Below are 25,532 nucleotides of genomic sequence, written 5' to 3' on the forward strand. Positions count from 1 at the left end.
CAACATTCAGATGTTTCTTTCTGATCTGGCTTCACATTCTGGCCTCCATCCTCCCACGCTCAGAGCAGATGGAATAGCTCGGCTTCAGCTTGTCAGCTGCTTCAAGGTCGCACGGTGCCGGTGGCCTCGAACTGGCGACCTTGTGGATGTTATCTTCAGGCAAATGGAGGCTCTACCCTCTAGACCAGACCTCCTGCCCACATAGAGCATACATACATAGAGCACTTGAGGTAAAATAGGTATGAGTAAGCATGGCAAGGTCTGCCTGAAACAAAAATGGGCATTGCTGGTATCAGCTGAAGCTGAGCATAAACACCCCAGGCCAGGGCTACCACCAATAACGTCATACATTCCCGGACCCACAGTTTGAGAACCGCTGAGTTAGATGGTTTAGCAATAAACAAGTTGCTGATAGCAACATGTATTCAGAAGCAAAAGTAGGAGCCCAACTAAAGTGGGTCATACAGATTCCATATGTAACACTTCAGAGCAAACAGGAGCCTAAAGCCACAATCTTCAAAGCACTCCATCTGGGGGGGTGTCCTAATGAGGTCAAATCACTTGCGGATCATCACTGAAGTGACAAGCGACCACAGCTACCTAATAAAATGCCTGCATTCCTGGTCAATTCAACTCTCTCTCTCTCTCTCTCTGCCAACATCATTTGCAAATTACAGGGCATGTTTCCAAGCTCCGTAAGGAATTAGTCCCAGGGCATTAAAAACTTGACTTTCAGCATTACTGACAATTAATTGCTGTATATGGCAGTCTACATAGACAGGGTATTATGTACAAACCCAGTTGGAAAATTATATCTAAAGGATTGTTTTTTCAGGGACAAGCTGCTGGACAAATTTGGTTAAGCTGAAAATCAAAAAGCTCAAATGAACAGAGTGTGGTGTCAAGTCCTCAGCCTTCACAATTTCAGATGGTAAGCAATACTGCCAGTTCAGCTTTCTTTTTTTTGGGGGGGGGGAGCGGAGTAACTAGCATTGAAATGCTAGGATGGGCAAGAAAAATATCCTTCCTCACACTTTAACCTCCTCTGTTGGTTTGCCCACCTTTGCCCTGCTGATCCAGCAATTAAAAACAAGATTGATAACATTTTTTAACAGGTTGGATTCGGCAAAGAACAGATTACAGCACAGCTCCATAGTTTAATTCCACTATTTGCATAAAAAACACAGATCTGTGCCTCCTTAACTGCTGAATCTCATGGTTTTTGCTCAGCTTATTTAACAAGAAAATAGGCAATAGGCAATAGGCAATATCAGAGTTCACTCTGATAGAGCATGAAAGCTAAAATCTAATTTTAAATTGGATGATAATGGATCAGGTATTTTTGGGCTGGCATCAACCATTTACCCCACAAGCCTATGCATGTCTACCTTGAAATAAGTTCCATTGAGAAAAAGGGACTGGCCTGAGGTGACCCAGTGAGCTTCATGAGTGAGCAGAGATTTGAACTCGGGTTCCTCCAAACCTAGTACAAGTCCAGACTGATTATCTCTGGATTTGGGACCTGTGGTTTTATCTAACCTCTTGTGGGTTCAGCTGAACCTGGTCCTCCGAATGCAACTGGAACTGTGCTCCAGTCACACCTGGAGGGCCTTCTGAGGGCTGGGGAAACTATGCAGCCTCCCCAATCCTCAAAAAGCCTTCTAAGGTCTCAAGAAGTCCAAATATTGCAACTTTCAGTCAAAAACCGGAATTGGTGCTTCTCAGCCTTCCAGAGGCTTTAGGAGACCTTCTGAGGCTTCCCCAGCCCTCAGAAGGCCCTCTGGACAAAACCAGAGCACAGCTACAGTTGCATTCAGAGGATTACAGGGTGCCTAACCTGCGGATTGCATTATCTGTGGGCTTGGCATCTGCAGGGGTTCCAGGAATAGAACCCCCACTGACCTTGAGGCACAATTATACTTCCCTTTAATCAATACATCACACTGATTTTTCTCAACCAAGGTGGCCAAGTTGATTATACAGTCTTCAATTTTTCTGCTTTTCTGACTATTCAAATTTACCTGACTATTCAGATTTACCACCCCAGTCCAGAACTGACCCACATACCCAATGACACTGTCCTGATTACTGTAATAGAAGGCTGAAAGGTGGAAGCACCCTAGAAGTAATAATCTGAAATGCAAAAGCACATTAGTCCTGTTGCATTGCGGATCATTCACATTCATGAAAAATTAAGAGGCTAGGCTTAGTGTGGATTTTTGAGAACAGCAGGAGGTTTTTGCTTCAATATTTGCCTAAAGTAACTGTGGTGTTATATATGTTAATTAAAGAGAACTTGGGTGTACATCAGGCAGCCTGCAAGAGATTCTTGGTAAAAGGTGCAACCCTTTGGAAAAGGAGCAAGGAAGGAAGGAAGGAAGGAAGGAAGTCTCTTAAAGACACAAACAATATAGGGTTGCAACCCTTTGGAAAAGGAGAAAGGAAAGCAAAGGAAGGAAGGAAGGAAGGAAGGAAGGAAGGAAGGAAGGAAGGAAGGAAGGAAGGAAGGAAGGAAGGAAGACACAAACAATATAGGGTTGTATTCTACATCATTACTAAGGGTGCAATCCTGACTTGAACCAGCCAAAGTGTGTCGCAAAAGTGCAGTAAAGCACTTACATGCCACTTCTCATGTCCATGCACTGATCTCCCCACACCGACACGAGCCCGGGCCAGGTGAGTTTGCTTCAGCTGAGCTTGGCCACCGCAGGGGTCTGGAGGGTGATGTAGGGAGAGCAGGGAGGAGGTGAGAGGGAGGCATTTCAGGGTGGGGGAGGGTGGGGGAATGCATGGAGTTATTTTTAATGCTGACTCATTTTGTGACACTTGACCTCAAGACAGAACAGGATTGCTTTCAGTAGGCACCTGAGGACTGATGCTGATTCCTACAGACTCCAGGTCAATTGGGGAGGGTTGGCAACCCTACGGGCAGTCTAATCCTGAGTTTCCTGGACTGTTGGACTGGTGCAACACCAAAAAAGGTTGCCATGGAGCCAAAAAAGGCTGACATGGTATCCAGTGCACCTCGGGCAGCCACCACTGCCTCCTCGGGAGAAGGGCACTTTCGTCCCCTTCCTCAAGTAAGGGAAGTAGCCCCACAGCATCTCTGGAGCTGGCGCAGAATCAGAGGGTCCTGTGTTGGGCCACCGCAGCGCACAAGGGGCCCCTCCCCCTTGGGACAACTTCAGGCATACATCTCCATTTTGCTTCCCACCCCCAGAATGACTCTGAAGGGGAATGGGGGAGTTGTCCACATGTCACGGTGAGGCTCCCACAAAATCTGCCCTCCTTCTAGCTACGCCACAGTTTTAATCTTGATGCAGGATACAGGTTACTTGTCGACTGCTCCCTGAGGCATCCTGGGGGGTGGCACTGTGAAACACAGGAAGCATGGCTATTTTTGTCTCAAGGTTCATATAAGAGAGCAAGTTACCATATCTTGAAAATTACTAAATAGCTCTATTATGAAAGAGGAAAATTTACTTACACCACCAGCCTCTCCTCCATTTAGGCACTCCATTTAATGCATTCATTGAATGGACACACTTTGTGCATTCAGAATGACACATACAATTTAATATGACATAAAAAGCAGATTGCTTGCATTGCTATACTTGGAGAGACACTTAGAAAGCCTCTCTTGAGTAACATGGAAGCATACAAACAGCTTTCACATCCCATACCAACTCATGAGTGTTCATTCTAAGAGGCTCCAGAGATAAGAGATTATTGAGGAATAGTTAGCAGTTAGAATACATAACCTATGCCTCAAATGTTGGAACCAGGTAATTTGTCCTAGGCCTGGCCCAAGCAAAAGTAACAACTGAACTGGCACCCAAGTTCCAACCCCTTTTTGTGTTTTTGGGGAGATTTAGCCATTCATTGTGGTGTATGCACACTGGGTATTTCCATTTGAGGGGTTAAAAGAAGAGACAGGAATTGAAAGAACTGAAATGAATGAGTCCTGACTTATTGGGGAATTAATTACAAGATTAGAGGTAGGGTAAATTATTATTATTATTAATTATTATTAAGAGTATTTATATACCACTTCTCAACAAGAATAGTTCACAATGCAGTTTACATAGACAGCAGTAAAAGCAAGCAGAAGCAATTGAACTCCAATATTTTTTCACTTGATCCAGCAGAGGCTACATAAAAGTTCCTCTGTGAAATGACAAGTAGAAGTCAGGGCAGAATGAGAAAGAGCTGTGATCGAGCAAGGAGAGAACACTGCAGGGGCAGAGAGATGGGGAGAAAAAAATCTGTATTTTGAAATTGCCTAGAGATTTTTCTATAAACAGCATGGAAGCAAGGTAGGAAAATAGACAAAATGCCCCTTCTGTGACCTGGCGAGGGGAAGACACAGAGGTTAAGATTATGCAGACAAGCGGGATTACACTTGAAGCTAGGATTTTTGTGGGGAGACAAGCCCTGGGGCTTCTCAGGGAAGCCTCAATGTACAGTCAAAATACATCAGGGAGGTATCAAAAACATAAGTCATCCTTGCTCACTCTACCTACAGTACATACCCAAGTGTCAGAAGGTACAGAGCAGTGGTGTCGCTAGTAGGGTGTGGGGGGTGTGGGCCGCATCGGGTGACGCGCCCTGGGGGGGTGACATGCTAAAATCGCAGCTTTAGGAGCTACCCCATCATGCCATACACCATTGGATGTGGGATGTCCAACGGAATGCAATGCAAAAACCCAGAGTGGAATCGCTCCTTTCCTTCAAAAGTTATGGCCAAAAAACCAGAAAGAAAAAAATGTATGGCAAGTGAAAGTGAGCCGTATCACGCGTTTACTCGCAAGTAGGCATACTTGCCATAGTCCGTTGGAAAGGGCAGGCTAAGAGGAATCCAACGACACCAGAACGGTCCTGATCCAATGAATGCAACCAAAAAAAAACCTGAGAAGGAGGTCCCTCCCTCCCAGCTGCGAGTGTATTGAGCCCGAAACGAAGCCACATGGCCATGTTTACTCGCGAGTAGGTGAACTTGCCTTAGTCTGTTGGAAAGGGCAGGCTGAGAGGACTCCAAGGACATGAGAATGGTCCTGATCCAATGAATGCAGCTCCCAAAACACCCAAGAAGGAGGTCCCTCCCTCCCAGCTGCGAGTCTATGGAGCCCTATGGAAAGCAAACAGCCTCACGGTCACGTTTACTCGTGGGTAAGCAGACATGCCTTGACTGGTGGTCAGGCCAGGCAAAGGGGAATGTGAGGACACCAGAATGGTCCCAATCCGATGGAGCTGGAGCGCAACAAATGCTCCAGATGGCAGACTCTCCCACCCCCCACCCCCACTAAAAAGGACCAAAAAAGAGGCTTCAGCTGGTAAGGGGAATGTTTTCTATTTTGCACTTGCAAAGCCAGGTGGGTCTTTGTGTTGATGTGCTTGAAATAGAAGGATTTTAAACTGGGCACTGGGGAGGGCTGGAAATCACACTGATTCTTTTGGGGGGTGTTATTGCAGGCAGAGAAAATTCACTTGGTGAAACAGGGCTGGCTGCCCCTTATTTAATTATTTCTTTTATTTTAATTTAATTATTTATTAATTATTTATTAATTTATTATTTTTAATTTATTATTAATTAATTATTTTTAATAATAATTTATTTATAATTATTTATTTTAATTTGCTTGATGATGTCACTTCTGGCCATGAGATCACTTCCAATGTGTCCTGGACAGATTGTCATTCTAAAAAGTGGGTCCCGGTGCTAAACGTTTGAGAACTACTGCAATAAGGTGTTAGTAAGTTGACACGGGTGTGTGTGTGAGAGACTCTACAAGTTTTCAAAATCACTAAAATCAGAATTTAGAGGAATAATACCATCATGTTATATATCAATCAATGCATAATTTCATGCAGAATCCAATGAAACAAACCACATTGAAATATCTATGTTTTAACAAAAGGTGCAGCCAAAAAACTAGTGGGAGTGGGGCGATGGCACATCACCATGCCCACCACCTGGGGCATTGCCCCACCCACTGCATGGGGTGATGCACAGGCCTCCCGCATCGGGTGACGCAAATCCTAGTGACGCCTCTGATACAGAGCAAAAATCAAGGAAGTGCTATTGCCTATTTGAGGCTTTACAAAGACACCTAGCTGACTGCAGATGCCAGAAAGGTGGCCTGCATGGACCTTTAGTCCAGCCCAACAGGACCTGGTCCAAGGCACATATAAGATTCATTCATTCTGCACTGCACAGCCCCCTCTGCTCTCCCACTTTCTCATCCTCAAAGTGGATCTTAACTGGGATCTCTCTGCAGATGATTTTCCAGAAGATTGTATTTCAGCCCAGCTGGGCCATTTGGGCTTTGCTGATCCCATCAACCATCTGTGCACTGCCCCACTCATCCCCCGCCACCTTCTACAGCCCACCCCTGACTTCAGCCCAATTCAAAATGCTGGTTTTGACCTTTAAAGTCCTATATATGGAACCAGAATATTTCACGAGGCTGCGGGATGGGGTGAATTGAGTGGCAACGCCAAGTCCCATATCCTATTCCCCTCTTTTTCAAACCTTCTTTGCAAGCCCTCTTTGTTTCCTCTCCTCCTTGGACTGGCGCAGGTCCAAGAAGACCCACTGAAGAGCTGGAGGCACAATGGGGTAAGGGGATTTAAATCAACTTTCCCTTCTGAAACCTTCCTATCCCCCCCCCCCCACATACAGCACACCTGTTTTTGGCATGGCTGCATCAGCAGCAGGGGAGGGAAAGGATAGGTTTGGGCTCCTAAAGTAGTTACATTCTGAACGAGCTCATCCTTACTGACGCTTTCTTCAACCAGGTATGCAACTGCTTCATTTTCCCTTGTCCTTATAAAATCAATTGCCTTTCACACTGCAGCTTGGTCATCATCCTCTTATTCAGCTCACAAAGGACTCCAGCAGACACCTATTCCCTTTGCTGTAAGAAAACCAATAAATGCAAGCAAGCAAACATTCCTTCTGCTAAACCATCTCAATCTCACAGCTGCCAAGCTCCAGGCAGATCATTTTTTTATTTTTATTTTTGGGGCTGGAAATATTTTATGTAGACATTTTAAACTGGATTTTAATAGAAGGGCAAGAGCTGATACTGATTGTTTAATGGTGGCCTTCAGATGACTGCCGCACAGCAGGATCACTTTCTCCCTTTATAAATTAACAGCTATTTAAACACATAGATACATAGAGCTAATTGTTCCAAAACACATCATGAGATGTGCTAGCACCAGGAAGGTATGCAAGAAAGATTCTAGGGTTGGAAAATGATTCCAAGAGGTCTTAATGAAGATATGCTGGGTGGAGGCACAGTTTAATCCTGCTGATGGACCCATGAGGATAGTTTTGTAAAGAAAAATCTATTTTGGAATTAACACTAAATAGCAAGGCAACAAGAATGGTTCCATGTGCTGGCTCCATTGTTAGTCTGGTATGAATGAAAATCAATGATATGATTACATTCGTATTTTATACAAGAACCGCTACCTCTTTATTGGGCAACAATTCAGTTCTACTTATAATATTTGCATGTACCCAGAGCAGCAATTTTCAACCTTTTTTCCATCTCACAGCACACTAAGAAGGCACTAAAATTGTCAAGGCACACCATCAGTCTTTTGCCAATTGACAAGGCACACCACACTGCCGGAAAGGAGCTCACATCACCCAATGGCCCTACTAATATATGACCCTTCCCCAACCTCCAGCTCCATACCTGCAGAACATTCACAGCACACCAATGTGCTATGACACAGTAGCTGAAAATCGCTGCACTAGAGGAAGCAACAGTGGTGGTCAGGGTGACAGCACTGGGCTCAGAGGAGAGAGATAAGTGAAGCTCACAGGGCAGGAGAATCTCCCTTCCTCCTCAGAATCCTGCAGTGCTGCTGCTTTTGTTTCCTCTAGTGGCCAACAGAGAGAGGCTGGGAACACCACATACTTGCTACTAGGGGGAGCAGAGTTGGCAGAGACAGCAATGCTGGACTCTGAGGAGGGAGGTAAGCCCCCCTCAGGTTCCTTGTGCACTCTCTGACTGTGCTTCTAGTAGTCAGGCAAGTAGTCCTGTTCTCCCCCAGTTACTATTTATGGTACATGTGCATGATAGACGCACACATAGATGCACAGGGGGTGGGAGACAGTGGGGGATCCAAGCAGCAGTTTAGTACAAGTGCACCTGGGAGGGTGGCTTCCTGATTGCCCAGATGGCCAGCCAATGAGCATTCTGGAGGTCTGGTCTAGAGGGTTGAGCCTCCATTTGCCTGAAGATAACATCCGAAGGTCGCCAGTTCGAGGCCACCGGCACCGTGCGACCTTGAAGCAGCTGACAAGCTGAGCTGAGCAATTCCATCTGCTCTGAGCATGGGAGGATGGAGGCCAGGATGTGAAACCAGATCAAGAAAGAAACATCTGAATGTTGTGGTTTCTTGAAAGATAAAAACCTTCTTTTAAATTGTAAAAATCCCTACAGGGATTTAAAAATTGCCTGCCTATGTAAACCGCCTTGAATAAAGTCTAAGGAGAAATCTGAGGACCAAGAAAGGCAGTATAGAAATACCTGTATTATTATTATTATTATTATTATTATTATTATTATTATTATTATTATTATTATTATTCTGAACAGCCAGATTCTCCTGTGAGCAGAGGAAACGGGGCCTGCATTTAATTGAGTCTGTCAGTTCATATACCTGGTTCAAAAGAGATGAATCTGGAATCTGAATGATAGCAGATCCGCCACTCAGGTTATTTCTGGAAGTCATTTCAAAGATTAGCTTATGCAAACCATAAGAAAACTTGAAGAAGACTGAATAACATCTCATGCAATCACTGGATACTACTGCATGAAGTGTTTACGAAACTGCTATCTAGGACATTTTTGGCACAGCATACCATAAATCAGCTCCACAATGTTCCAGTTTCTTTTTTAAAGGTTCATCAAATACAGTTCCAAAATACATTGAATACAAATGATGTATGACTTATATGCAAGTTTGAAAGATCATTCATGAGAAATACGCAACCATTTGCTGACATTAATCATTTTAAACAATCCACCCAATGCACTGTCTGAACCATGTGATCATCTTTTCACCAAATGGACTCTCACTTCTCAACTTTGTATTTTCATCAGGTCATCCTACTGAAACGTCTCCATCAATGCAACTGCACCAATGGAACATGTACTCCATCTTATGGTGGTGGAGGCTGTAAGAAGTCTCCTCGGGTTAGGGGAACATTCGTTCCCTTACCCTGGAAAAAGCCTCCGCTTTGCAAATGAGTCTCCTCAGTCCTACGCCAGCCATTTTGCTGGCTCAGAACTGAAGTAAGTCGAGGGAAGGAGCCTGGGATAGTGGTGCATTCGAATGCCTCCAGCAACCCCACTTCCATCCCATTCCATCTCTTACCCTCTCCCCATCCCACTCTGACACTGTTTCTCCCCCTCCCTGCCCCATGCCTCCCCAACTCTACAGCACCAGTGGCTTCTCAACTGGCCCACCAAGCAATCTGGAAAGTCTTTCTCACCAGCATCACCTCATTTTCCCTGGCAAAACAAGAGGATAGGATGGGAGCACGTTAGATTATAAGACAGATATAGAGTCAGAATGGGGGCGGGGTGTACAGGAACTATCTTTCCGTTTACAGTGTTATAATTTATTCCTGACATCAGAAAAGTACTTTCAAAGATTATGTGTAGGCATTTTGCAGTGATAATTTGCGCCAGAAATAACTCAGAGGCATATGCACAAATGAAGACTTTTCATTTCCATTTGAAATAGAAAATTAGCTGAAACCAAAGTGGGGCGGCGGGAGGGGAGAGCTCTCTCTTTGTGTGCCTGATCAATTATAGCCTCTCGTGGTTGTTTTGAAGGAGAAAAACTAAAGAAATTAAAACAGAAGATGAGTTCTTCTACAGATAAGTGCAGATAAGTAATTATACAGGGTGCTCATTTCTCTTTCACATGCAGCCGGCCCCCTTAATGTGTTCCTCTTTCTCATTTATGAACTTTTAACAAGTAGCTGTTCATGCACTTAAGTTGCCTTATGTTATCAGGCTGGGAAAAGGCAACTTTGCTGGCTTTGGAGCAATATCCTTGGTAACCTTGAATAGGATTGATGTCTTCATGTCGTGATGTATGGGGACGCGCGTTCTGTAGTTATGAGCAATGGCTAGAGCTTGCAAGCTGCAGGAGAACTCTACAGTGTGATTGCAAGACCTAGTTAATCACTGCACAGTATGTGCATGAACCAGAAATATTTCACAGTAGTGCAGGACCTCTGAGAGGAATTTTATCAGCAGGCACAAAGTTTCTTCTGAGTCCTTTGCCAAAGGGGGAGGGGGAGAAACAGGGAGAGGGTGGTGATGGGGTGGGCAGAACGGGATGGGAAGGGGGCAAAACTGGGGAGGGGGAGGGTGGTAACAGCCAGAATAGTCTTTGGAACCCAGGTATACCGGGCTTCCTGATATAGAGCATTGGCAGCTAGATACAGTAACACAGAAACCAAATGCATTCCTAAGTCTCTCTAAAAACTTTTAATGATAGAAAATCATTGCAGAAAATGATCATCATGCTATTTAGGCTCACACCGAAATGGAAAATGTCCTGTGTAGACCAAAACGTATTTCTGCAGCAGCTGTAGTCCCACGGCTGTGTCCCTGAGCTCCTATACACTTCTTCATGGTTAGTGGAACCACAAGCCAAAGAGCTACTGTGGCAGGCCGGTTTCCTCCTAGATTGGATGGACAGTGGGTTAAGGAGTGTCATGTATGCATTCTTGGGCCCGGTGCATATGGCTTGCGGTGGCATGACTATGGTAGTACCTCTAGCGTCACGCACAGGCTGCGAGTCCAGGTGAGAAAGGAAAAGATAAGATCCAGGAACTTTCTGGGCCCCCTCCTTCGGCTCCTGGGTCCCCTTTTTGACCCTAATCCTGGGTACAAACTACCCCCTTTACCCACCTCTCATGGGCCCTGCAGTAATGGAAGAGTTGAATCCTGTTGCATTGTTGGAAGAAGATTCATCTTTTGTGGCCGACTTACAAACCAGACCAACACAGACAGACTACCAGAGGAACATAAGAAGAGCGGCTCTGAATCAAGTCAAAGGCCCAACCTGTCCAGCTTCCTGTATCTCACAGTGGCCCACCAGAGGCTTCAGGGAGCGCACAAGACACCAAGAGGCCTGCATCCTTTTTCCACTCCCTTGCATCTGGCATCCTGAGGTAGCCTACTTCTGAAATTAAATCAGAAAACCCAAAACAAAAACAAAAACCAGGATGTTATGAGGTTTTCCTGAAATGCTTCTATTTGTTGTATACAATTTTACTGACTCAAATCAGAACAACCAGAACCAAAACTGAAATAAACATTAGGGGAGAGAAGACTTTGGGCCAGCAACCCTTTTTAATAATAAAATAATAATAAACTTTATTTCTATCCCGCCCTTCTCCCTAAAGGGACCTAGGGCGGCTTACAACATATAAAAACAGATTAAAACATAATTTCACAAACAGATAAAAACATATTAAAAACACATTAACAGAAACCATAAAAACAGTAGTCAGATAAAAGTCAGAATAAAAAAGAGCATAGAACAGCAGTTCTTAGAGGAATCAGGCCTGTAAAAAAGCAACTAAAAGATGTATAAAAGATGTTAAAAAGGGCATGAAGTCAGAAGGCTTGTTTAAACAGCAAGGTCTTCAGGCCTCGCCGAAAAGTCTCAAGAGAGGGAGCCATTCTCAAGTCAAGGGGAAGGGAGTTCCATAACGTTGGTGCCACTACTGAGAAGGCCCTGTTTCTTGCCGCCGCCCCACGTACCTCCTTAGGTGGCGGCACTTGTAAAAAAGCCTTCTCTGATGACCTGAGAGGACAAGCCGGATTGTACGGGAGTAGGCGATCTCTAAGATACCCTGGCCCAGAGCAGTATAGGGCTTTAAAGGTCAAAACCAGCACCTTGAATTGGGCCCGGAAACGAATGGGCAGCCAATGTAGCCCCCGGAGAAGCAGGCTGACAGAGTCAAACCGCCTGCCTCCAGTAACCACACGGGCTGCCGCATTCTGCACTAATTGCAGTTTCCGAACCGTCTTCAGGGGCAGCCCCACATAAAGTGCATTACAATAATCTAACCTCGATGTCACCGTAGCATGGATCACCGTGGCCAGGTCTGCATGATCCAAGTACGGCCACAGCTGGCGCACCAGCTGAAGCTGAGCAAAGGCCCCCCTAGCCACAGCCGCCACCTGGGAATCCAGGAGCAGCTGCGAGTCCAGGTGGACCACCAAGCTGCGGACCTGCTCCTTCAGAGGGAGTGCAACCCCATTCAGAGCAAACCGATAATCCAGCACCTGCATCGAGGATTTCCGAACCAGGAGAGCCTCTGTCTTATCTGGATTTAATTTCAGCTTGTTAGCCCCCATCCAGATCCTCACTGCTTCCAGACAGCGCTCCAGGCCCTCAACCACCACCCTGGAGTCTGGAGGAAAGGAGAGATAAAGCTGTGTGTCATCAGCATATTGATGACACCCCACTCCAAACCCCCGGGTGACCTCTCCCAGCGGTTTCATGTAGATATTAAATAGCATTTTTTTCTGTTCTGAAAAAAAGAGGTTCCCCCTTGCCAGAGTTGACCTTGGCCCAATTCAGACAATTGTCCAGATCAAGCCTGCTCACACACACACTTTCTCTCCCACCCACCCCCCTACCCACCCCGCCCCCCGCACACCAGAGGAGGAGATCAAAGCTTCTACTTCCATTTTTGAACTAACCACAGTTCCCCAATTCCCCATGTTGGAAGAGCTCATTTTCTGAGCCCATTCAGGGTTAGCCAGGGAGTACATGACCATCTCTATTCATGGGTTATCCATGTTTAATGTTCAGTAACACACTCCCAGAGGATGTATGGAAAAGCAACAAGTGGGCTGAGGAAAGGTCTGATGCCTTCACCATTGCCCAGCACCTCTAACAGTCATTCCCACGGAAATTTCCAAAAGTCAGAAGCCAAAGATACGATCTACCCAATGAAGGTAAAAGGGTCAAAGAACACCTTTTCTGGGAAGACAGCAAATGAACCCATCCTATGTGCACTTTGCAGAAAGGTAGCATCCCATTGGTCAAAATCAACAAACTGTAGAATTAAGATGTCTCGTGATTTGGTGACAGTTTGTAACAAAGTAAACATACCTTGTAGTATCACCATCACCCAGATATTTATGTTCAGGCTTCATCTGGTTGTGCTAGGTCATTCCTGGACTCCAAGAACTTTTCAGATAGTAGTATCACCATTTCAGTTTGCTCTAGCATCCCCACAAAGCCATATTTAAGCATCACTGGACCAGATGAGTTTCCACATAATTGTACAGTGATTTGCATTCCAAGGAGGTGGTACGTCTAGCACAGGGGTGTTCACACTTTTTTGGCTCGAGAGCTACTTTGAAACCCAGCAAGGCCCGGAGATCTACCAGAGTTTTTTTTACAATGTTCGCGCCATCATAACATATAACATTTATGTGTACAATGTATGTTGGTGTACCTTGAGCCCCACTGAGTATAACAGGACTTACTCCTGAGTAGACATGCCTAGGATTAGGCTGTGAGGCTGCAATCCTAGCCACACTTACCTGGGAGTAAGCCCCATTGAGTACAATGGGCCTTACTCCCGGCGTTTCCTCCCAGAGGCACCTGAAGGGGGGGGTCGGCACTCCGCGATCTACACATTTTGCCTCGCGATCTACCGGTAGATCGCAATCCACCTATTGAGCACCCCTGGTCTAGCATTAACTGTGGATGAACTGTTCTTACAAATTAGTCAATGGATTGTACGCAGCTTCTACTATTTCCCACACAATTCTGCATAGGGCGACATTTTCATGACTAGGCATTTAATCAACTTTCCAACCACGTTCCAACCTGTAAATCTATCTCCAATCTCTTTTTTCAACACAAATGCTGCTATAACTAATATGATAACTCTACAGTTAATAGAGGTTAATAGCAAAGAGTGGTGATACCCATTTAAAAAATGATTCAGTAACTTCCTGAAAATCATGTTTGCACAAATGTTTAACTCCAAAAGACTGTGCTCCTCTAATCATTGTGATGGTCTGGAATCATATTGTGATGAATAAAGTGTGTAAAATGTCACTGTGACATGTTTGTGAGTCACTTTGGAGATAAAATCACTCGGTTCTGTCTTGACGTAGATGCTACCATTAGGTCAGAGACCTGCACCAGATGAGACATTAGCTGTCTCTTGTTCAAGTTGCTTGGATCGGTTTTCAGTTGTCTCCACCTCTAACAGGTGGATATGATGCCAGAAAAGGGGCTTACAACAACCACTTGTACGCTTGACTCTTAGCCCTGTTGGCTTGTGAAATCTAGTATGGAGTCTACTAGCACTGGTGAGCTGGAGGGAAATGGACCCATGCATGAGAGGCCAGATGCCATCGTCTTTATAGAGATCAGGTTAAGTTAGATTTGAACGCATGTGTTGCTTTTTTCACAAACAATTATAGTCCGAGTAGCTCATAACACAACACACAAAACATAGCAATAACACTTCAGTCAGAAAACACATCAATAAACATTTCAATTCTCATTAATACAGTGACAGCATAAGGGTCTCACTACAAAGATATAAATGAAAGTAATCAAAAGCAAGGACATCTGGCTATAAAGAAAAGCAGCGACAATAAGAAAATCAACAATGCATCAAATACCAATACCACTGCAGCCACCATCAATATATAAGGCAGCTAAATCGCAAAACTGATATTTTCTTACACAGGTTGAAACCCACTGTTACGCGCCACTAAGGCTATAATCAGATCCTTCAGCTCCAAGGTCTATGCCAAGTTCCAGAGGGAGAGGGTCCTTGGGCAAAGCCCTATGCAGAGCCTTCCACTGCATTTTTTTGTAGGGGTGTTCCATGCACACACACATACACAGATGCACACACATCCTGTCTCCCCTCCTACAAAGCACTTGGATGCTTAGTGCCACTAGAGCAACAGGGACATGCGGTGGGTGGGGTGGCAGGTGAGGCAGAGCCTCCTACTGGACTCCTTCTAAAAGCACCACCGCCGTGTGAGGTGCCCAAGCACCCACGCTCTACACGTGGGTTGAGGGTGCTTGGGCACCTCATGCGGCGGTGGTGCTTTTTGAAGGACTCCAGTGGGGAGGCTCTGCCTCACCTGCCACCCCACCCACTGTGCGTCCCTGTAGGGCAGCGTTTTTCAATGTTTTTCTTCCTATAGCACATTGACCTCTATGGTATTCTCTATGGTCTTCGTCTCTTATGATGTCACTTCTGGGCTTCCAGGAAATTCTTCTGGGTTATGTGGCTCTGTTTCTAGGGCAACAGTCTGTAGTAATGAATCATCTCTTTCTCTTTCTCTGATGGCAGAGTGGAGACAGTGGAGGAAGAGGGGCCAACAATTTGTTACACAGACAGTTGCTCGAGAAACAGAGCCCCAGAACTCAGAAGAGTTTTTCAGCAATTGTCAGTTGCAGTCCTCCAAACTCCAACATTAAAAATAATTGTCATTTTCGCCCTGAAAATGACCCATTTTTCAACCCAGGGTTAAATCCCTCAGGGCGCAATCCTACAGTGGACTTGGGCTGACACAAGTCACTCGCGCTGGCCCAGGGTGTCACAAAAGTGCCGTAAAGCACTTTTGCACCACTCTTCTGAGAGATAGGCCAGCGCACGGACATACGCTGGCCTCCCTGCGCCACTGTGGGCCCTAGGTCAGTTGCACTGGCTGAGCTTGGCCAATGCAGGGGTCCGAGGGAGGGTGTGGAGAGGGTGGGAAGGAGGGTGTAGGGAAGGCTGGCGGCGGGTGTTCCCCGGGGTGGGTGGGTGAGTGGGTAGAGAGTGGGAGGTGGGTCCAGGACCTGGCAGTTATGCCAGATCCTGACGCTGTTCCTGGGCAGCCCAGGGCAGTCCTGGGTATCCACCTCTGGGGATGGCATGGATTCAAGTAGCCGCATTGGAACTGCAGTGGTTCTCCCCGGTGTAAGGGGAAAAGTTTCTCCTTTCCCCTGGCTGACGCTGGCCTGCCTGTTTCCAGCACAAGTTAGGATTGTGCTCTCAGAAACGTATAAAGGACATTGAACTGTGCTTCTAATTCATGCCCATCTCCAGTGCTAAGGAATGCATTTGATTGCCACTGAAATGGGGTCTCATTGCACATAGCCCAGCAGTTGAAAAGTATGAAAAGGAGTCACTGAAAAATATAGCTGCGCCCATTTTTAATAATACCTCAGTCCAAACAGAAAGTTGTAATAAACAGAAATCAATGACCTAGGATGGGAATAGGATGTGATATATAATCCGAGGAAATAGATTAATCAATTGTCAATAAATTCTTAATCTTCTGAATTAAGGTTTATGCTTTTTCCATTGTGCAAGGGATTCTATGCATTTGAGGCCAAGTTTATATTTTTTTAGCACCATTATTAATTTTTATTACGATATCCCTATAGTATGCTAGACATAACACTCATAGCCTTTCAAGATGAATGGCCTAATAGATCTTCCCCTCTGCATCTGCCTTTCTATATTAAGTTCTCTCCCTACAATACTATTTGCCAGGAGAAATTCATCTCTCAGCTTCCCCGACCCCCCCAAAAATGTGCTGTTTTATGTGGAGCTGATTTCCAAAAGTGACCCATTAAACTTTATCTTTGACGGCTGTCTCTTTGGTGCACTCAGAGATTGACAAATGAGAAAGAAGTGCTTCCTCTCATCCTCCAATTGAAACATAGCTAGTTTCTATTTTACATCCAGTCATCATGCAAGGTGGTTAACATGGGTTAAGATCCATATTCCACATATCCTACATGCAGAAAGTGATTTCAGAGTGGCACAGGATCTCCCGGTTAGTCTCTGGATGTTTTGAAATGGAGAGCAAGACTTTCTGATTCTCATGGTGCAATCCTAACCAGCCTAGTGCCAGCAGAATGAGCATGTGTGCTGTTGTAAATGTGCCAGAAAGCATGTTGCAACAGTGCAAAAACTCCTTGTGCTGGTGCTAAGGATCTGGCCTGCCGGCACCAGATCCAAATGAAGCACCCAACAGAACAGATAAAAACCCACCGGGCAGTAGGGGTGCCAGAAAAACCCCCTGGAGCAGGTAGCGCGGTGGGGGGACAGCCTGCTGGCCCGGCGCTCCCCCGCGCCCACTCAGAGCCGCTGCATGCACTCACTTAAGTCCTGCCTCCCACGGAGGCAGGGAGCAGAGCAGGGGCATCTGATGGAGGGCAGGGAGCATGCGGGGAGCTGCCCACTCCTGAGCGCATGGTTGCGTCTGTGGCGGGCATGGAGGGAGGCACACTGCCCCCACACCAGGGGGCATCTGGTGGAGAGCAGGCAGCACAGGACGCTCCCTGCACACTCCCTGCCCTCCATTGGCCTGGTGACAATGGCGGTGGCAGCGACAGCAGCAGCCAGGACGCCCCCTCCTGCTTTCGCAGGAGGCAGGACTTGTGAGTGCGTGCAGCAGCTCTGAGTGGGCGCGGGGGAGCACCGGGCCAGCAGGCTGTCCCCCCACCGCCCTGCCTGCTCCAGGGCTTCTCCGGCTCCTTGCGCAGTGGGGGGACTGGCCGGGCGCAAGCAAGGCTGCCAGGAATCCCACAATGCCACAGAAGACCCCAGGAGGTGCCGCTGCCCTTCCTCCTGCAGAGTCCCCTGCACCCAGGCAAGGTGCAGATGGCACCCTTGCCCCCTCAGTCTGTCTGCATGACTGCGCAGATAAGACGAGGGGGGCGATTCTCCCACCATTTCCAGGCACAAATTTATCGCCTTGTAGGCGAGTATCTATGGTATATACTCTCAGTGCAGTGAGAGTAGAAGAGTTATATGTACTCAAAGAATGATAAAACTCTTAATGAAACAATGGGAAGCACCATAACAAGGACAAAGGATGAACACACACACATTTAATTTCTGCTCCCTTATTTACAGTCTGTACAAGAGAAGTGCCTTGGAAATGGTGGTAAACCACATATATTAGTAATTCATGCTTCAGCCTGTCCTAATAAATGTGTACAATAGGCAATTTGTTGTACATACAACAAAGGCCATTGATTATGTCATCCGTCTGTTCCACTGAAAATCAATGCAAGAACTTTTGGCTCTTTGATTCTATGAACAGGCATAACTATTCACTTTTTAGCAGCAGGGAAGAGCTCTCATTCATCTTTTCAACACGTTTTCTTATTGGCCAATAAAAATTAGAAAAATAATTATAAGTGTCATGCTACTTGCAGTCCATAAAGTCATCTCTCAGGCACAAGTTCTCAGCCCGTCTGCATTTGTTTAAATAGAAGTGGTAGTAAATTATAAGGATCTTCTTATATCTTTGTTACATGACGATGCTTAAAAAGAACATGTCAGGTTCTTGCGGGTTGAAGAAAGCTAAGGCACAACACATGAGAGAAAACAAATATGGCTCACCTAAGTTCTGTGTCTTGATCTATTGTTGGAAGGAGGATGTTCACCAAAAGGGAGAAGGTGGCATTTTTCAACACAATCATCTCCATCTGTGTAAGTACATCGAAGTAGATGAGGAGTGCTAAAGAGAAATATACAGAACAGCTTTGTTAGCAGAAGAGAGAGGACAATAAATAGCCAAACCCCATTGCTATCCTTTGGATTTTCCCAGGCTACTGAAAGTGTTTCTGTGAATACTAATCCAACAATCACTTTCATTGTGAAATCAAGACAAATATTACAGGATTATCATGGGATTTTTTTCTTTTTAATTTTGCTGTTTTAAAATTATGAGATTCTGACTCTGCACAGTGTTGATCACAAATGAGCATGTCATGATCTTTAAGTAACACCCCAACTAGTGTTTCTGCTGTTGGAGTTTCATCCATCAACAGAAGCTCCCTCCTTCAGAAGCAGAAGCATTAGTTGGAATGCTGCTTTCTATATATTCATCTGTTGAAAATACCCTGTTTTTCTCATATTTTTTCCCCTATATTTCTTATTTTGGACACTTCTCCCAGAAGCTTCGTGTTGGCTCAGCAGCCTACAAAACTGTTGGGATATATTCCTCCAGCAGCCTTTGGGCATAATCCCAACCCACCTTCCAGCACCAACGTAAGGGCAATGTAGCTCTGAGAAAAATGGTTGGCAACCTTCAGTCTCGAAAGACTATGGTATAAGCCTACAGCACCCAGTATTCCCAGGCAGTCTCCCATCCAAGTACTAACCAGGCCTGACCCTGCTTAGCTTCCAAGATCAGACAAGATCGGGCATGTGCAGGGTAACAGTTGCTGTCGAGGTAAGGAAACAAACATTCCCTTACTTTGAGGAGGCCTCCGTGAGTGCCACCCGACTGCAGGATGCACCACAAGTCCATTGGCACAGCTATGCCAGTGCTGGAAAGTGAGTTAGGATCTGGGCCTTTGTCTTATATTTAAAATGCCATTACTCACAGCCCCATGTGTTTTTGTGGTATTTCTCAAGGTATTTCTCCCTATTTGGAGTAGTTAGTCCTCCTATTGATTGGTGTGTCAATTCACCTACGGATTGGACAGCTAAATCTGTCTAAGAAAAGGGTGGAATTGACACACCAGGTAGGTTCCACCCATCCAATCAAGTAACTCCATGACATTGTCAAAGCCAGGTTAAGTTCAAGCACAGTATGTGTTTCTGCCAGGCAGTGGTGTCACTAGGGTTTGTGTCACCTAGTGCGGGAGGCCAGCACATCACCCCCATGATGGACCTCCCATGCAGTGGGCAGGGCAACACCCCAGGCAGTGGGCATGATGCACCATTGTCTCACTCCATTTTTTAAATTTTTTTTGGCTATAACGTTTCATAGTATAGAGATATTTCATCGTGGTTTGCTTCGTTGCATTCTGCATGAAATTAAACATTGAATGATACGTAACATGATGGTATAATTCAAAAGTACCAAGATTTAAAAATTTTTGGCCACTAGAGGTGTCACCCCCCTCCCCACACCCATCACCTGGCGTGACCCATACCCCACTAGCAATGCCACTGCTGCCACATCTGCCATAAGATCTGGTGTCGGTTCACGGAAGGCACACCCACTTACTCTCCAAAAAATGCAGGGGCAGGATTTTGCAGATAATGTAAGCAGCTAATGATAGGGACTATCGTCCTAGCTAGATGCAGCAGGAAATTGTTTGCTTGCACTATAAGCCTGACTGCAAACAACACCATTTCACCATGTGTTGTAGGTTTTATCTGCTTTGCTCTTGAATAGCATAGTCTCGAACATCTAGAAAATGCTCCCATGGCTAGTTGCGAAGAGAAACTGTCAATAGAAATCTTAGGGGATTGCTTATATACATGATGGGCACAAATATATAAACTGAAAGTATATCACCACTATAAACTTACATTGGTATGAACTAGTTTACCTGTAATAACTTCTCTCCAAAGTCCTGGGGCCTGTGGTTTAGTGTGTGGCTATGTTAGAGGAAGTAATTTAAAAGCCAGGATGGTGTAGTGCAGTGGTTTTCAAACTCTCCAGGGGTTTGAAAACTGCTGTAAGTCTTTGCAGGGACGGGGGAAGGCAGTGGGGGCTGGGGAAAGGCAGCAGTGCGATCCCCAGGATCGCGCTGCTCGGGGGCTGCAGGGGCTTGGCTGTACTTGCCACGGCCTCCTGCAGCCTCCCGGGGGTGCAGGGAGCACTGCATGACATTCTGCAGGGCTCCCCGCAGCTTCAAAAGTGAAAGTGGAGCAATCGCGCTCCACTTCTGAAGCTGCAGGGAGCCCTGCAGAAGGTCGCACAGGACTCCCCACACCCCCGGGAGGCTGCAGGAGGCCATGGTAAGTACAGCCAAACCCTTGAAGCCCCCGGAGCTGTGCAATCCTGGGGATCGTGCCACTGTCTCCTCCCTGCCTCCTCGCTGCCCCCGCCCCTTAAGGGGGCAGAGGCCAGGGCCCGCAGGATGGGGCATCACAATGCCCCAGTCTGAAAAGCCCTAGTGCAGTGGTTTGGGAGTTGGATTTAGACGGGATTTTTACCTGGAAGATCCATGTTCAAATCCCCGCTCAGCCATGGGGGTTAGCCTTTGGACAATCACTATTTCTCAGCCTCACCTACCTCAAAGCGTTGTTGTAAGAACTAAAAAAGGGATTACGTACACCATCCTTAGCTCCTTGGAAGATGGATGGTATAAAAATATGAAAAATAAAAATACAATTAATAATTTGAGGGACGCAGGTAAGTCATATAAATGAATCCGATGATACAAGATTTAAATGGGTATCGTAGCAGCTATGTTCAATAGTTTCAAAATTTCTCATTGTGTAGATAGTTTTTTCTTTTTTTCCTTACAGAGAAGACATCAGTTGTAATAAGTCTAGATGCCTGCAGCATGTGCAATATTGCCACATTTATTCATTGTGCAGCTTAATAATGCCAATACATGAGGCAAAGAGATCGTCATATACATATTGCTTTGATTTTTCAGTTAAAACCATCAATGGATATGGTAATCCCTTTTCCATATTGTTTTTCCAGGTATTACATGGAAAAAATGGAGTCATCTCCTTTGCCTTCCTTACCATTCTTTCATCTATGCCTTCATCTTTTTTTTTCCTCTCCTTTTGACATCTTTGAATAAAGCATTTCCAGATATACAATCATAAGCAAAATATTGCAGAAAGTGTATTGCATTATTTTAAAGGAAGGCTTTCATAAGACTTCATAAGAGTTTGACAGACAACAGAAGCACCCCTCCATTCCCAAAGCTTTTCTAAGAGCTGGATCCTATCTCCTGCCAAGTTATAGCCACATCAAAAAAGCACTTGTTGCAAGCAGGAGGGTAACCTAAAGGCAAACTGGAGTTTTTACATTTTTACTTACTTTCATGTAAGCCCACCTATGGGTCCCCTCAGACATATGCCACCCATTTTGAGTGACCTTTGCCACAAACTCGAAATTGGTGCACTGAACTCATATAAAGAACTCAAAGGTGTGTTAGCACTGAAATAAATTCACACATTTTGTACTGATACGTCCAAGATCATCTTCCCAGTTCTGCAACCTAAACCCTTGACAGAAGCTAAACTGAAAAAAGATGTTCATGAACTTTAGGGTGCAATCCTAACCCCTTATGTCAGTGCTTTCCAGCACTGACATAAGGGCAATGCAGCTCTGAGATAAGGAAACAAACATTCCCTTACTTTGAGGAGGCCTCCCTGAATGACACCCAACTGCAGGATGTAGCACATGTCCCATTGGCACCACTATGCCAGTGCTGGAAGGCACTGACATAAGGGGTTAGGATTGCACCCTTAGAAAGATAACTACATGTTAACTGGGGAGACCCTGATATTATACAGTAGATGTGCATAGATTCATACACTTGCTTTCATCTCCCACAGAAGAGTTTTCCCCACAAATGTCTGGGATTTATTTATTGTAGCGAATACCTCACACCCTGAGCCACAGCCAGCCCCAAACCTGCTCTGGATACTGCATAGACCCACTGGTCTGCCTGTTCCTACACAAGTTAGGATTGTGCTGTAAATGCTATAGGCTCCACTCTTTTCCAGTCTGGCCTGATGATACCTGAAATGTATCAAGGTAGCATACCCGGGTATAATTCTACCCAGGTGTGAAAATTTTGTTAGTGAATGTTTCAAGGATCCATTTAGGATAAGAATCCTATTTCCTGATGATGTGTATAGCAATTCAGAGCCCAATCCTATCCTGTTTTCCAGTGCCGGTGCAGCTGTGCCAATGGGGCATGAACTTCATCCTGTGATAGAAGGAAAGTCACAGAAGCCTCCATAAGGTAAGGGAACATTTGTTCCCTTACTTTGGGGGTGCGTTACGGAAAACTGGAAAGTTGGCTAGGATTGGGCCCTCAGATGCAGACCTATTGTTTTGGTGCTAGCAGTTACTGAGTGCCTGGAGATTTGTACCACTGGTTCCATCTACTTTCTGCAGTTACTTTAAAGCTTCTGATGGATGAGAGAATTCTATGTAAGGATGTCAATCCCCTCTTTTCGTCCTATTAAGCAGAACAGTGACAACAGAAATATATCTCAACAAAGGCTTACAGAAAACTCAAAATTCCCATAATCATGAAACCCATCACAGCACTCATCACATCATTCCTGTACATCATCACTGCATTCCCAGAACAGAAGCAAGAAGGATAAGGAAAGTCTGAGGCAAAAAAACACGGCTGAACTCACATCTGTATAAAGATATCTAGCTAATCTGGCTTGCCAGATCTTGAATCGAGATGAGACTTTGTGAGAAGAAAGAGTTCATCCATTTCCCTTGATAGCTTTAATATCACCACCTGAGCCCAGCCAACTCATAGGGTTGAATTGGGGAATTACAATCCAATAGGCACATAAAGAAAGCTTCCACAATATCCTCATGTTGGATTCAATTTGTATCGGCGTGGAGTAGGTCTTGCACAATTACCCCAGCTTCCAAATATAGATATGTGCCAAAGTTGTGGAAACAGATGGTGCAGAACCGAAGTAAAATATGCTCGTACAGAGGGAGATAAATACAAGCAGTGTGGTAATTACCTCCCGTAGGGGTTTGCACAGTAGGAGGCTGTCCACAAATTATTTATTGTGTCTGTTTCCAATTTTTACTATTTTGATGAAAGAGGCTGTTTGTTTCTCCTCTAAAAAAAAAAAAAACAGAACAAATTCTCTGGATGATAGGTGAAATGTCAGGGATAATTGGACAAAATGGTGTTGCAAATTCCAGCCAAAAGAGATATATCTCTCCTCAATTACCTTGGTTGTTTTCCAGCCAGGCTTAGCCTCCTCTCTCTATATAAATAATTTGATAAAGCCATATTAATTTAGCCAAATGTTTATTTAGTGCTTCTCTGGAGGGCAGAAAGGAAACAAATGGAATAAGTAAAGGAGAAGAACTATATTGCCCATTCTGCTTGTTCAGGTTAAGAGAATTGCTCCACTAAACTCACCATGTATGATTTTGGGGGGCCAGCATGGCATTCACTGTTGAAAGGGATAGTACCTTACAGTGGCGATCCTCGCCCCAGTAGTATCCAAGGCCAAGTCCACAGGCTGTTCCCACCACCACTACTGAGTCGCACCCCCACACACACACACACACACAGGGGGCTTCAGAGGATTGGGAAGTGCACTGCCTCCCCAATCCTCCAAAGTCTTTGTAAAGGCCTTGGAGGACAAAAAATTCACTTCCAGTTTCATGGAAGGCATTCCGAGGGCCAGGGAGGCTTCTCCAGCCCTCAGAAGGCCTTCTAAGGGCCTGAAAACATCACTTCCAGTTTCTTCTGTGAAACTTTACAAGGCCTTTGGAGGGTTGGGGAGGCAGCACACTGCTTCCCCAGCGCTCAGAAGACTTCTGGGAAAGGTAGTTTTCTCAAGTTGGGGAGGCTCACAGTATCTCACCAAGAGCAACCCTACTTTGTAAGGAATCGTCAAGAGATTCCTTCCTTCACAGGATGAAGCATGGAAAACGAAATGAGTTTTGCCTCCCCATAGACACTGATCTGTGAGCTGCTTCCACGACTCATCAGGCAGAAGGAAAGAAACATTACAAAACAAGACCTATTGAACATGATGGCTCATCAAGGTAAGCAAGCATATTCCGTGTGTGATCAGTGACTCAGCTGTACGGCAGCAGCATGTGAGTCATTCCCCATCATGACGACCATCCGGCTTCAAAGCCCAGCTGCTCACAAAGAAAGAGGAGGCGGTGGATGCAGGAAAGCAAATATTAACAGAGAAAAATTAGCAGACAAAATCTTGACCATGTCTTTAAAAAAAAAATCTCACTCTCTTTCACCTATCATTTAGTTTTCTTTGTGACTGAACTTTTGCAGCAAATAAAACTTTTTAAACAGACTATTCATGGAATTTTAAAAGTGTGGCATTTTTTTGTTGTTGTTGCAAGATTTGAATATTTCTGTATTGATAAAGTCAGTACTTCTAAAAAACATACACATTCACACAACAAAACCTGATGTCTTCTCTCCTGCCCAGTTAACCCTGCTAACTGGACAAAAAGGCACCTTTTAAAGTGGTATCCTCTTATATTTAGCAGAGGGAAAGAAACTGTCCCTCTTCGCCCCAACATGGTTCTTTTCCAGTGGCTTTTGCTGCTGTCTCTTCTGTATTACTTTTTTTAAGACTGTGAGCCCTTTGGGGAAAGGGAACCATTGATTGAATGATTTTATTATATAACATGCTGTGTGAACTATTCTTTTTGGAAAGTATTAGTATTATTATTATTACCTTCGCATTCGCGAACCTTTACAATCAACGGACAATGAAGAACAGTGGGGGAGAGGAACCATCAACACAATGATGTCACATCATGTATTTTTTCAGCCACACGTTACTGTGGAAATGTGGATAGGCACTTGCATATAGCAATTTCATTGAACAGAATGAACAATATTCCCGGCAATGCAATGATCTACACGTCTCCATCATTCTAAAGCAGGGGTGTCCAAACTTTTTGGGAGGAGGGCCACATCATGTCTCTGATGATACTGTGTTAGGGGCTGGGGGGAAAAGAATT

This window comes from Tiliqua scincoides, chromosome 4, assembly GCF_035046505.1.
Source record: "Tiliqua scincoides isolate rTilSci1 chromosome 4, rTilSci1.hap2, whole genome shotgun sequence".
Taxonomy (NCBI): Eukaryota; Metazoa; Chordata; class Lepidosauria; order Squamata; family Scincidae; genus Tiliqua; species Tiliqua scincoides.